This window comes from Balaenoptera borealis, assembly GCF_965194805.1.
Source record: "Balaenoptera borealis genome assembly, chromosome: 8".
NCBI lineage: Eukaryota > Metazoa > Chordata > Mammalia > Artiodactyla > Balaenopteridae > Balaenoptera > Balaenoptera borealis.
This window is the reverse complement of record NC_138865.1, coordinates 70,370,677-70,383,945: the sequence shown is the minus strand read 5'-3', so window position 1 is coordinate 70,383,945 and position 13,269 is coordinate 70,370,677. Positions and strand designations below refer to the sequence as shown.

At 41.6% G+C, this 13,269-nt stretch overlaps 1 long non-coding RNA gene across 1 annotated transcript in view; it reads left to right on the top strand.

The window, feature by feature from the left end:
• The window catches only part of LOC309634109, a 334,079-nt gene that overhangs the window by 18,592 nt on the left and 302,218 nt on the right, over positions 1-13,269 (top strand). The window contains exon 1 of the long non-coding RNA XR_014247860.1: positions 1-13,269. This exon is cut by the window's left edge and continues 18,592 nt beyond it. This is a non-coding gene — a long non-coding RNA (uncharacterized lncRNA).

Sequence of the window (13,269 nt, the reverse complement as noted above, 5' to 3'; positions counted from 1 at the left end):
TCACCTTGGGTAGCAGATTTATTGCTTCTAACTCTGGAAACCATTGTAGATTCTCTCTCCAAGCTACAGTGCAGCTGAGGCCAGAGGGAAACCCTGAAGAAGGTGTGCAGCAACACAGAATCACAGTACTGGGAGGGGCCTGATGACCATCGTGTTCTCTTCCTGCTTTGGGATCAGGAGCCCCGAGGCCCAGAAAGAGACTTTGATGTGTACAGGGTCATACAAGGAATTAAGCTCAGTTTAGAATCCAGACCTTCCAAACCTAGTGCTTCAAAGCACATCCCTTTCATCACACAGTATTTCTTCACCCACATGGCTCAACAGTCTTCCACCTCTGAGCCTTAGGGTAGGGTCTGAATGTTGCCTGCAGGGATGTGCTGAGAAAGAACAATTCCACACACAGCACTGTTTCAAGATATCAAGTCATTCAGATAAAAACCCTAGATATTCACAGACCATTCAACCCCAATGACAGAATACATCCAGTGCTGAGATCAGAGTTAACAGTGCAGTTCCTAGCACATGACACCTTGCTTGTTTTGATTTATCCATTGTCTAAAAGATGATCCAGAAGTTGGGCGCTACTTCTAAATCACCAGGTTTTTCATTGTAAGTGACAACCTTTGCATTTTATTAGCATGGTCTACTTTTTAATAAGCCTATAAGGCCAGTATATCATAACAATATCGTTAAAACATTCCTCTCTACTGGTTATAAATTGCCTTGATGGTGCTATGACATCTCCCCGAGCACCTTTGACAGAATGTCTTAAGATCCAGGCATGTCATTGTCACAGCAGGATGACATTGCAGCCCAGCCTGGATCCCCTCCTCATGGAAAAGGCATATGGTAGGGTAAGAAGAGGAGGCAGACAACCATCCAGGGAGCCATTGATGGGTCTGTCACTGATAAGCTGTTAGACTTTAGAAAAGCCACTTAACCTCTCTGGGCCTCTTCTTTATCTATAAAATAAAACCTTCCTTTTCTATCTTCCCTTATCCATAAAATAAAACCTTTCCTTTTCTTAGGGTTGCTGTGAAGAGCAAACAAGATAATGTATATGAAAGCATTTTGAAGAACCGGTTGGGTTGCCCAGAAAGCAGAGTTTGAGATTTTATCATGCAGGATGTTTATTGGAGAGTGCCCTTGGGATCACACCTCTGGAAGACGGGAGAAGGAAGCAGTATTGGACAGAGGAAGAAAACCAGTAGTTTATCAGGCCCAATAACAGCCTCAGCCACACCCATGAGAAGACGTAGAGCTAATATGACCTGTCAGCAGGGTCTCATCTTGTCTGAAATCTCCAGGCTTTATAACTGGCATCAACTAGTCATTAAATGTCAGTTGCCTCAAGAAGTAGTAAGAGCCTAGGCTTGGTGGCTCTCTGCAGCTGAGATGTGACAGATGAAGGCTGTCTGCTGATAGCATTCCTAGTAGCTAGGGTGAAAATTCTTTCCTTTTTATTTTAAAATTCTTTTCCATTATGGTTTGTCATAGGATACTGAATATAGTTCCCTGTGCTATACAGTAGGACCTTGTTGTTTATCCATTCTATATATAATAGCTTACCTCTGCTAAGCCCAACCTCCCAGCCCATCCCTCCCCCTCCCCCAACCCCCTCCCCCTTGGCAACCACCAGTCTGTTCTCTATGTCCATGATTCTGTTTCTGTTTCATAGGTAGGTTCCTTTGTGTCATATTTTAGATTCCACATATAAGTGATATCATATGGTATTTGTCTTTCTCTTTCTGACTTACTCCACTTAGTATGATAATCTCTAGTTGCATCCACGTTGCTGCAAATGACATTATTTAGTTCTTTTTTATGGCTCAGTAGTATTCCATTGTATATATGTGCCACATCTTCTTTATCCATTCATCTGTCGATGGACATTAGGTTATTTCCTTGTCTTGGCTACTGTGAATAGTGCTGCTATGAACATAAGAGTGCATGTATCTTTTTGAATTATAGTTTTGTCCAGGTATATGCCCAGGAGTGGGGTTGCTGGATCATATGGTAGTTCTATTTTTAGTTTTCTGAGGAAACTTCAAACTGTCTTCCACAGTAGCTGCACCAACTTACATTCCCACCAACAGTGTAGGAGGGCTTCCTTCTCTCCACACCCTCTCCAGCATTTGTTATTTGTAGACTTTTTAATCATGGCCATTCTGACTGGTGTGAGGTGGTACCTCATTGTAGTTTTGGTTTGCATTTCTCTAATAATTAGCGATGTGGAGAATCTTTTCATGTGCCTATTGGCCATCTGTATGTCTTTTTTGGAGGAATGTCTATTTAGGTCTTCTGCCCATTTTTCGATTTGTTGTTGTTGTTTGTTGTTGTCGAGTTGTATGAGCTGTTTGTATGTTTCGGAAATTAAGCGCTTGTCGGTCGCCTCATTTGCAAATATTTTCTCCCAGTCTGTAGGTTGTCTTTTCATTTTGTTTATGGTTTCCTTTGCTGTGCAAAAGCTTGTAAGTTTGACTAGGTCCCATTTGTTTATTTTTGTTTTATTTCTATTGCCTTGGGAGACTGACCTAAGAAAACACTGGTACAATTTATGTCAGAGAATGTTCTGCCTGTGTGAAAATTCTTTCTTTAAAGAAGGAATCTTGGTAGCACAACACAGTTTCCATCCCATATCCACTTCCTCATATACATTCAGGAATTAACCCTTCCAAGATTCCAATGAACATTTTTTCCCTTGGGGGAAACTTGAAAAGGGAATTTAAGTGGGACAAAATATAATCCCTACTGCTGCAGCTGGTCTCGGGACCATAACAGATACTTTTCCTCCCCTCCCCCATTAAGCATTTCAGATTCCCCTCACCTCTGCTGGCACTCCTGCTCATCTTGGTTGCTGATCTGGTATGGTGATCCAGACCCTTGAGCTTGATGAGTTTGGACACCTGATCCTGGTACCCTTCTCAGACCAGGCTTGCTTTACTTGTCTTTTTACATTCATCATTAGGTAATGGAATACCAAGAGACATCCAGAAAGACCTTCTGGGTGCCAGACATAGTTTTGCCTGCCCCCATGGTGCCAAAGTAGCCCTCTGATGAGGGCCAGTTACCTCTGCAAAGATGGCATCTCCTCTTCCTATCTGCTGGTCCTCAGACACAAGAATCCAAGAAACAGCAGATAACAGGCCTAACTTACAATTTAATTACTCTAGCTGTGTTCCTTGGCTGAAATCCTCCTCCTTGGGTGACCAGGACCACTAAACCCACAGAGGACAAAGTTGTGAGGATGGAAAGCATAAATTTCCTAATTGGGCCATTGAGAGTGTTAGGCCATAGTAACTGGACCGCTTCTGCCTCTACACCTTGATTCACAGGCTCACATGTTCTAACTACTGGAGACAGAGCCCCTTACGCAGATCTTTGGTTCAGGGTTTATACTGTGTCCTAGAGGTTGGCACACCATCCTTAAAATAAAGTATTGCTTCTGAGTTGGTATTTCAGCCATGACTTCTGCAAGCCATTCCAACATACTCTCATGCCAGCAGTGTCTGGATGGTGAGATATGTTGTATGACCAGTGACTCTCACAGTTTACACTCTCTCATAACCTTTGCTTTGTAGGGTCCCATAGGCTGATCCTAAGATATGTAGAACTCTATGGTGGTGAATCAGACACTCTATGGGTCCTTGGACAGTGCTTTTGCTGCTTTTCCATGGGCAAGAGAGGCACAACGCATACCTGAAAAATATGCCTATTTTTGTCAGAATGAATATGTGCCATTTTCTGGATTGAAAAGGTCTAGTGCAGTCAACTTGCCACCAAGTGGCCAACTGGTTTCCTGAGGGAGTGATACCATATTGGGAACTCAGCATTGGTCTCTGTTTCTGATAGACTGGACATTAAGTGACAACAGTTTCTAGGTTACCTTTAGTGAGTGAGAGTCTGTGCTTTTGGAACATGAGCAATCTCCATCCCTCTGATGGTGGCCACTTTGTTCAACTGCCCGTAATGCTAAAACTAGGATAGCTAATAACAGAGGCTGGCTGACATCAACTGGCCAAGTCATTTTGTCTGATTGGTGTTTGCTGTCTCTGTTGCCACAGAAACTCTCTGGTGGGTATTAACATACAATACAAAGATTTTCACACACTGAATCTCCTCCCTTGCACATGTGTGTTCTACTGCCACCACTCCCTGCCCTGCAAATACCTTGTTGGTGATCTTCTAATCTTTCTCCTTCCAAGTCCATGGCCAGCCACCCAAGTCATTCATCACTCTCTGTGAGTCTGTATATATTCAGATCTCAGGCCATTTATCTTTCCACGTTCTTCCTCTCCTTCCTTTGATATCCATTTCATATTTCCCTCACCTCAGCCGGCTCCTCAGCTGGCCATGGTCGCTTCCCTGCTTTGGTGACCCAGACACTTAAACATGAATGGTCTAAACACCTGGTCTTGGAGCTCTTCTCAGGCCAGAGAAGAGTAGATGATCAGGTGCATTTCCAAAAGCTATGCCCATTAGGAATAGTTTCACTTATAACTGTTTTTCAAGGCCAACCCTGGTAGAGGATGTAGTATAACCATATATTTTCAGCTTTGACACACAGAATGAGCCAACCCATTCATCTGTATTGCATAGATTCTTTTCTCCTCAGTCAGTTGGTCATAAGGAACCTCTCCTCCCTACCCCATGCAACTGTGGGTGTGATCTGAGAGAGGAGTGCTGGTGCAACAGTGGGAGGTGACATTGGAATCTGGGCTCCATGCAGCTGGCTTGCTTTTCCCCTTTGTCCCCGTTTGTGATTTATTCTAGATATACCACTTTAATCTTGCAACATATTGCTGCTGGGCCTGCTTGATCTTATGACTTAGTGACTCGGACAGGACCCGGTTCATGATGGGTCATTCTGGATGCTTGTTCACTTGATGTCCCATGGGCAAACGCTCTGTATCTATCAGATATCAATAGCCATGTCAAATGTGGTTTTTTGAAAAGTATGTGTTTCTCCAGTGCAAATGATATGGTCTTGCTCCAGAAGCTCAGGGATCAATATTGTTATTCTCCCATTGGGACTTACCATAAACTGCATAAGACATCTTTCCTGTAAATGGTATCTCTAATGCCATAACATTTTCAGGGTAGTTGCACTGCATCATGAACCTGATGTGCAAGTCCCTATTCTACTTTGGGGTCTCTAATACCTGGCAGCTTTCTTTATATGGGCTGAAGCAACATTCCCAGGTATAGAATATGCTGCCTTCAAAACATGAAGAGGCCTAACAGGCACTGTGATTCATTCTTTGTGGTAGGAGAAACGTGATGAAATAATTTGATTTTTACTTTGGATGGGGTCTCCCAGCATGCCTCTAAGCACTTGGACCTCTCAAAATTTTACTCAGGTGGCAGGCTTGATCTTTGTAAGATGTATCTAAATGCCAAAGTACATGCATCTTACCAAGGCCTCCACTGTGCTAGCTGCTTCTTGTTCATCTATACCAATAAACATGACATTATCAAAGTATGGAATAATGCAATATTCTGTGGAATATCCAGATGGTTAGGATCTTTTCAAACTATATTATGACAGAGGACAGGAAAAGTTAACATAGCCCTGAGGCAAAAGTATGAATGTATATTGATGTTCATTCCATATGAATTCAAACTGTTACTGGTTCCTTATTTAATAGGGAAAGAAAAGAATGCACTTGTGAAATCAGTGGCTGTATACTATGTTCCTGGGGCCATATTAATCTGCCCTAGAAAAGATACCACATCTGGTTCAGCAGTTGCAATTGGAGATCCTATTTAGTTGTATTTGCAAAAGTCTCTTGCCATCCTATAGAATGCATCTGTTTTGTTTGTTTGTTTGTTTTCATGGACCAAACTGGTAAATTAAATGAGGATATGATGGGTACCAACATTCCTGCATCCTTTCGATCTCATGGATGGTCTAATTTCTGGTATCCCGAGTATGCAATCTTTAAAATTTTATCTTCTCTAGGAGAAGGGAGAAGGGAGCAGTTTTAGCCTTTGCACTAAAATAGCCCTTGCCCCACAAGTCAAAGGACCCACTCTGGGTGTTATCCTGACTATAAGCTATATATATCCTAAATATATACTTGGAGAGTGCTAAAAAGACTAAACTGGTAGGTTTGAGAACCTAATGGACCCACTGGGAGTTGAACTTTGGCCAGTATTCAATTTATTAAGTGGCCCCTCTAACAAAGGGAATATTTTATGTTTATGAACATTTCAGTATTTTATGTCTCTAGCCACTCTAGCAGTTCTAAAAATGTTTGGGTAAGAGACTTAGGACCAAGATGGTGTCATAGAGTTCCTGAATTTCCCTCCTCCTACAGACATACTGAAGGTACAGTTGCACATGGAACAATTCCTTCTGAGAGAAATCCAAAAACTAGCTGAGTGGCTCCTACACATCTGGCTACTGAGAAAACACCTACATTGAAATTGATAGGAAAGGCTGAGACACACTCTCAACATAAACCCCACTCCCTGACACATCAGCATACAATAAGGAGGGAATCCCAACTCCCAGCTTCTCCATGAGGAGGGAAGGGTTTGGATTGAACATCTAGGGTCCAAAATTTTAAGGTTCCCACCAACATAGAGACTCTAGCAAAATAAAAAACCAAGGGACTATATTCCAAATGAAAGAACAAGATAAATCTCCAGAAACTGATCTTAATGAAATAGAGATAAGTGGTTTACCGCTAGAGAGTTCAAAATGTCAGTCATAAAGTAGCTCACTGAGGTCAGGGGAGCAATGCATGAACAAAGTGAGTATTTCAATAGAGGTAGAAAATATAAAAAGAACCAAACAGAAATGAAAAAGCTGAAGAATACAGTAATTGAACTGAAAATTTCAATAGAGGGGTACAACAGGAGGCTAGATCAAGTAGAAAAAAGGATTGGAGAACTCGAAGACAGGGCACTGAAATTTAACCAGTCAGAGGAGCATAAAGAAAAGAGAATGAAAAAGAGCGAAGGTAGTTTAAGGGACTTATGGGATATCATCAACAGGACCACCATAAGCATGATAGGGGTCCCAGAAGGAGAAGAGAGAGAGAGAAAGGGGCAGAAAGCTTATTCAAAGAAATAACACCTAAAAACTTCCCTAACTTAGGAAAGAAAGAGATGTCCAGATCCAGGAATCCCAATGAGTTCCAAATAAGATGATAAAGAGACATACACCATGATACAGTATAATTAAAGTTATATATAGTACAGTTAAGTTAAAGACAAAGAGAAAAATTTTAAAGCAATAAGTGAAAAGCAACTGGTTATGTACAAGGAAACTTTCATAAGATTACAAGAGTTTTCATCAGAAACCTTGCAGGCCAAGAGGGAGTAGGAAGATATATTCAAAGTGCTGAAAGAAAAAACTGTATTTGGTAAAGTTGTCCTTCAGAAGTGAATGAGAGATAAAGACTTTTCCAAAATATACAAGGAACTGAAACTAGAAGAAAACAAAATAAGACACAAAAAAATCTAATTAAAAATGGGCAAGAGACCTGAAGAGACATTATCCAAAGAAGAAATACAAATGGCCCAAAGGTACATGAAGTGGTGCTCAACCTCACTAATCATCAGAGAAATGCAAATCACAGACCACAGTGAGATATTACCTCACACCTGTTGGGATGTCTGTTACCAAAAAGACAAGAGATAAAAAATGCTGACAAAGATATGGAGAAAAGATAACCCTCGTGCACTGTTAGTGGGTATGTAAACTGGTACAGCCATTATGGAAAACAGTATGGGGATTCCTCAAGAAATTTTTTATAAGAACTACCATATGATCCATAAATCCCACCATGACTGGGTACATATCCAAAGGAAATGAAATTGCTATCTTGAAGAGATACCTGTACTCTCATATTCATTGCAACATTATTCACAATAGCCAAGGTATGGAAACAACATAAGTGTCCATTGACAGATGAATGGATAAAGAAAATGAACATGTATATGTGTGTGTGTATGTACTGAATATTTATTCAGCCTAAAAAAGAAGGAAATCCTTTCATTTGCAACAACATGGATGAAGCTGTAGCGCATTATGCTGAATGAAATAAGCCAGACAAAGAAAGACAAATACTGTATGGTATCACCTGTATGTAGAATCTAAAACAAAACAAAACAAAGTTGAACTCACAGAAGCAAAGAATAGAGTGGTGGTTGCCTGGGACTGTAGGGTGGGGGAAACAGTAGGGAGAGGCTGGTAAAAGGGCACAAATTTTCAGTTATGAAATGAATAAGATCTGAGGATTTAATGAATAATATGGTGACTATAGTTGAAGAAACTGTACTGTGTAATTGACTTTGCTAAGAGAGTAGAACTTAAGTGCTCTCACACACACAAAAAGGTATATATGTAGGGTGATAGATGTGTTAATTAACTTAATGGTGGAAATCCTTTCACAATGTATACATATATCAAATCACCATATACACTTTAAATATATTATAATTTTATTTTTCAATTTTACCTCAACAAAGCTGAAAAATTAATTAATTAAAATATTTGGATATCTCCCTGCCTTCAGTGTTCAGTTTCCTGAGTAAATGACTGAGGTTTCTCTTGGGAAAGACTGAGACAATAATTAATATGTATCTTTGTCATCATGTAGCAGGGTCCTTACTCCTGGGAACTTAGCTATCTCATCAATCAATGGATTCTAGATCCAAAAACTGGATCAGGTCCAGAAATTGCACAAGGGATTGTGACATTTTGTTGAGGTAACTGCATTCAGACTTCTGATCATCCTTCCTAATTTCCTCTGGTGGAACAAGCTAAACAGTGCCCTGTTGGTTGCCCAGCAATTTTGCCCCTGGGGGCGCTGCATTCTTTAAACCATCTCAATAACTGTCTGAAGGTCAGGCCCCCTCAGTTACCACGCTGACCTTGCTGCTTATTAGAGTAATCACATTCACTTGTCTTTCAACTGCAAGCACTGCTACCTGGTTTCCATTGTTCTGAAGTCCCATCATCCCCACTGCTATCAGTGAGCCTAGTTCTGTAATGACTGTACCTACAAACAGCTCTGGTCTGTAGACAAGAGCACCACTGAACATTTTTGTGGTGCTGGTGCCCTTTTCATGAGATCATTCTTTATGGCCTTAACAATTGGTGCATCCTTCTGGCTTTCCCCTGGAACATGATTACCTGGTGGGTTTTCTGGCCTTACATAGTATATCCACTTCAGCATGCCCACTTCCCTAATTCTTTTATTCCCTTCCTTCATCAACTGCCATGAGAATTGTGATATTTGAACCTCATTCAGTGCAGACCGTCACTTTTTTCAGGTTTCTAGGAGTCATCCTTACAGCAAGTCCACGTGATCTCCTGGGGTCTTTGCCAAGGTATCAAATCCTATTCTCAGGAGAGTACTCTCATTTTGTTAAACTTTTCTTTATCCGATTTGATGTTCTTACCCTCTTGATCAAATATATCTCTCTTAACTCCCGCCATACCCGGAGGCTAGGTTTTACAGCTCCTTTAGGATATAGTCACTTTTATCCCTTATAAGGCCCAGAATGTCCCCAGCTAAGTTTTGCTGTGAGTTAACTCCAGAGTCCAAAAGGGAAGGTAGAGGCAGGTCCTGGGAGAGGGGACGTACCATCTTGCAGGAGAGAGGCCTCTTCATGGTCTTCAAGCGAGGATGTAGTGTTAGCTCTTACTGGGGAGTAGTAGTCTACTTATTCAGACTCAGGAAGTTCAGGGAAGCCTAAGGATTCAAGGCTTTTGGGTTACCAACCCAGACGTTTCCATCCCATATGTCAGGGTCCCAGATTTTGCCAGAGCCCTGTCCTTGAAATAGCAGAACTTCCTTGGCTCAGAATTTAACCTTCTTTGGAGAATGGTGGTATAGACAGAATATTTGTGTCCCCTCAAAATTCCCATGTTGACACCTAATCTCCAGTGTGATGGTATTTGGAGGTGGGCATCTTTGGGAAGTTATTAGGTCATGAGGATGAAACCCTCACAAATGGGACTAGTGCCCTTTTAAAAGAGGTCCCAGAGAGAGTTCCCTTGTCCCTTCTGCCATGTGAGGACACAAGGATAAGATGGCTGTCTTTAAACGAGGAAGTGGGCCTCACCAGGCACAAAATATGCCTGTGCCTTGACCTTGGGCTTCTCAGATTCCAAAATATGAGAAATAAGTGTTTGTTGTTTATAAACCACCCAGTCCATGGTATTTTTATTAAAACAGCCCCTACAGACTAAGACAGTTTGGCTACTCTTATGATAAAACTCTGACCCTGGTCCTAAGCTTTCTCTGCCCTTCCATTTCAGGAAATGAGTTGCCTTTCTGTGCCATCTCTCATTTTCATAATTGGCTTTCAATTACCTGTTAATTGCTCTCAGACTTTTATTACCTTTTTCTAGAATGTCATTCAAGCGTAGCATTAACCATTAGAATCTATAGTACTTAGTTTCTTTCCTCCCATATTTTTCAGAAGACTGATATAGAGTACCAGTTGATGCACTCCTTTCCTGTATACCTGTATACCATATCAGCTCACCTTCAGGTGTCCATTTAACAATTGGACAGTCACCTTGTGCCAAAGACTCAGTACTTTACTAACAGTAATTGGGTCTTCACTGACAACCTGGAGGTGAGGGTGTGATCCATCTCCAAAACCTCATCTTGCCATCTTCTTTCTCCAGCCAGTCCTGGAACCGATGGACCCATGCTGCATTCTCCAGGAAGCATCTCTGAGGCAAAGTTTAATGTACAAAGTATTTATTAGGGAGTGCCCTCAGACTCATATCCCTGGAAGAGAGGGGAAGAGGATATAATTAGGTAGAAAGACAAGTTGTGATGTCACCAAAGCTCTAAGACACTCTGGAGCCAAAAAGACTTATTAGAGCCAAGTCGAGTTTGACTGAAAGGCTGGCCTCTTACAACCACATCAGTCAGTTATTGGATGTGGGTTGCTGCCCTAGCAAGGGACAGGATTTGGGGTGAGGAAGCCTTGCAGCGAAAGCAGTCTCTGAAGGGGCTGATGGCTGGAGGCTTTCTGCTGATACCAGTCTCCACAGCTAGGGCAACAAATTTTTTAGTGAAGGGGGAGGGGTCCGGGGAGCACACCTCAGCATTCACCACAGAAAATATTATTACCCCTACTTCTCCCACATCTCTCATCTCACTTCCCAGGCTTATTGCTAACTTTTTCTCTCTTGCCACATTGAGGCTTTGCCATCTTGGTTTCTCATATGTTAAATGGAAGTGACAGTCCCTCCCTTACCTACTTCCCATGATTGTTAAAGGGGTCAAAAGGGATAATGGATAAAGGAAAAGGCTTTGTGAACTCTAAACCACTTTACAAATACTAGGAAGTATTATCATTTCTAACTTTCAAGGTTATTTAACATCAAGAAATATTTGGTAAAAAACAAATTTCTCCTGATAATCTTCTGTTACAAAGCTGCCTAGTTTCTTAGGTTGACCCGTGGGGTATTCTGCTCTTCATAATCACGCTAATCAAAGATACCAGATTCTTTTAAAGCTATTTTGAAGATCAGAAAACTCTCTCTAGATTTCACTATTATTACCAAACTGTCAGTAACAAAAATCTGACATTTGGTGAGGAAGATGAGGGACCAAATGTGGAGAGAAGGAAAGGATTATTATTTACTGAGTTATTTCTATTTGCTGAATACTAGGTATGGTGATTTACATGTTGCTTTTATACATCAGCCACATGAAACTTGAAAGTGAGGTCTTCTAAGCTCCAGGTCAAACAGCAGGCTCTTTATTTCCATTTCACGAATCTCTGCTGCCTCCTTTAAGAGACAAGAAGACCCACAAATACCGTCACACCATTCCTAAGGTACAGAACCTGAAGTCAGTTCTCGCTTCCTTTCTTGGAAAAATGTAGTTACGTCTGCAGAGCATAAATCTGTAAAAACACAAAATTAATACATCATATCCATCTTCAAAGTATCCACATTTGGGAATTGGGAAACTACAGCAAGTATTTTTCCTGCAACAAATCAGAGGCTAAGCCAGACGCCAAAGCCCCAGAATGCACCTGTGTTTGGCAGTTCTCTCTGGGGAGTAACCCGGCATGATCTACTGCACTGGCTCTTTCAAAGAGAAGCCTCAGAAGGGAGGAGAAGAATGTCTGAGGGTTTGTCTGGGGAAAAATAAAAGAAATAATTGTTCTAAAAAAAAAAGAAATTGGAATTTCACCGGCAGCCCAAGATGCACAGAAGCACTTTAAATTTCTGTGGCTGGTATCCTTCATCTGAAAATCACCAACTTGTTTAAAAATCCCTCATCTGGGGATTTGGCTGCTGCAAGCACACAGCTTGAAACTGAGGGTGTCTAGATACTCATATGTCCTCAGCGGGGACCCTGGGGTACTCTGGTGTGCTGTGGCCTCAATTCCTCTTGCCAGCATTCGTATGGGAAACAGCAGAACAAGAAACTCAATTTCAACACAAGTTATCAGCTATCAATAAGGAGCCACGTGGAAGTGAGGTTTTGCTCTCATGATTTCAATTAGACCCAGATGCATGGAAAAGGGAGGATTTTTGCCCCAGCCAAGGCCCTCTACTACACTGTACACTGTTCCCGGTTCTGGCTCTCTTAGCATAGAGACAAATTAATCCTGCCTGGAAACAGTGCAAGTAGTGTGGTACACAGAGCTGTGGGGTATGTGTGTGTCTGTGGGTAATGAGTCTAAAGTAGCCCTTCCAAACTGAGTTTGGTTTCATGTTTTTCTGTCTGTATCTACAATATTTAATTTTTCTCCTCTCTTATTTAACTTGTGAAATTGTACTGTTTTCTGGTAAAGCATTTTGGCTTGGTGCAGGGATGAATGGCACTGTGGAAGGTAAAGCTAAGTTATACTGTAGTAACATAGTAAAACAGATCAGAGAGAGGCTTAGCAGCACCTGGCATGTTGGGTGGCCGTGGACTGGGGGTCAGGTCCTAAGGGCTCCTCCTCATTCAGCCACCACACCGATGCGTGATGTTAGCCGAGCCATTTTCCCGCTTGGTTCCCCGTTTCTTCATTGGCAAGATGAACAGACTGCAGGTGGTCTGCAAGATCGCTTTCCACCATAGCAGATGCTGATCGGCATCATTTTGTAGATATCGTTTATTCAACTGCAAACTTTTGTCTCAATAATGATGACTGCTGATTTCTAGCCTGGTGACCAGGTGAACAGTATAAGTATTTCCAATTGCAGGTGATGGAAACCAAACTAACAGTGATTTCAGCCGTGATGAAATTGAAGCTGTGATAAAACACGACGTGAGGTGGTTTTGGAAG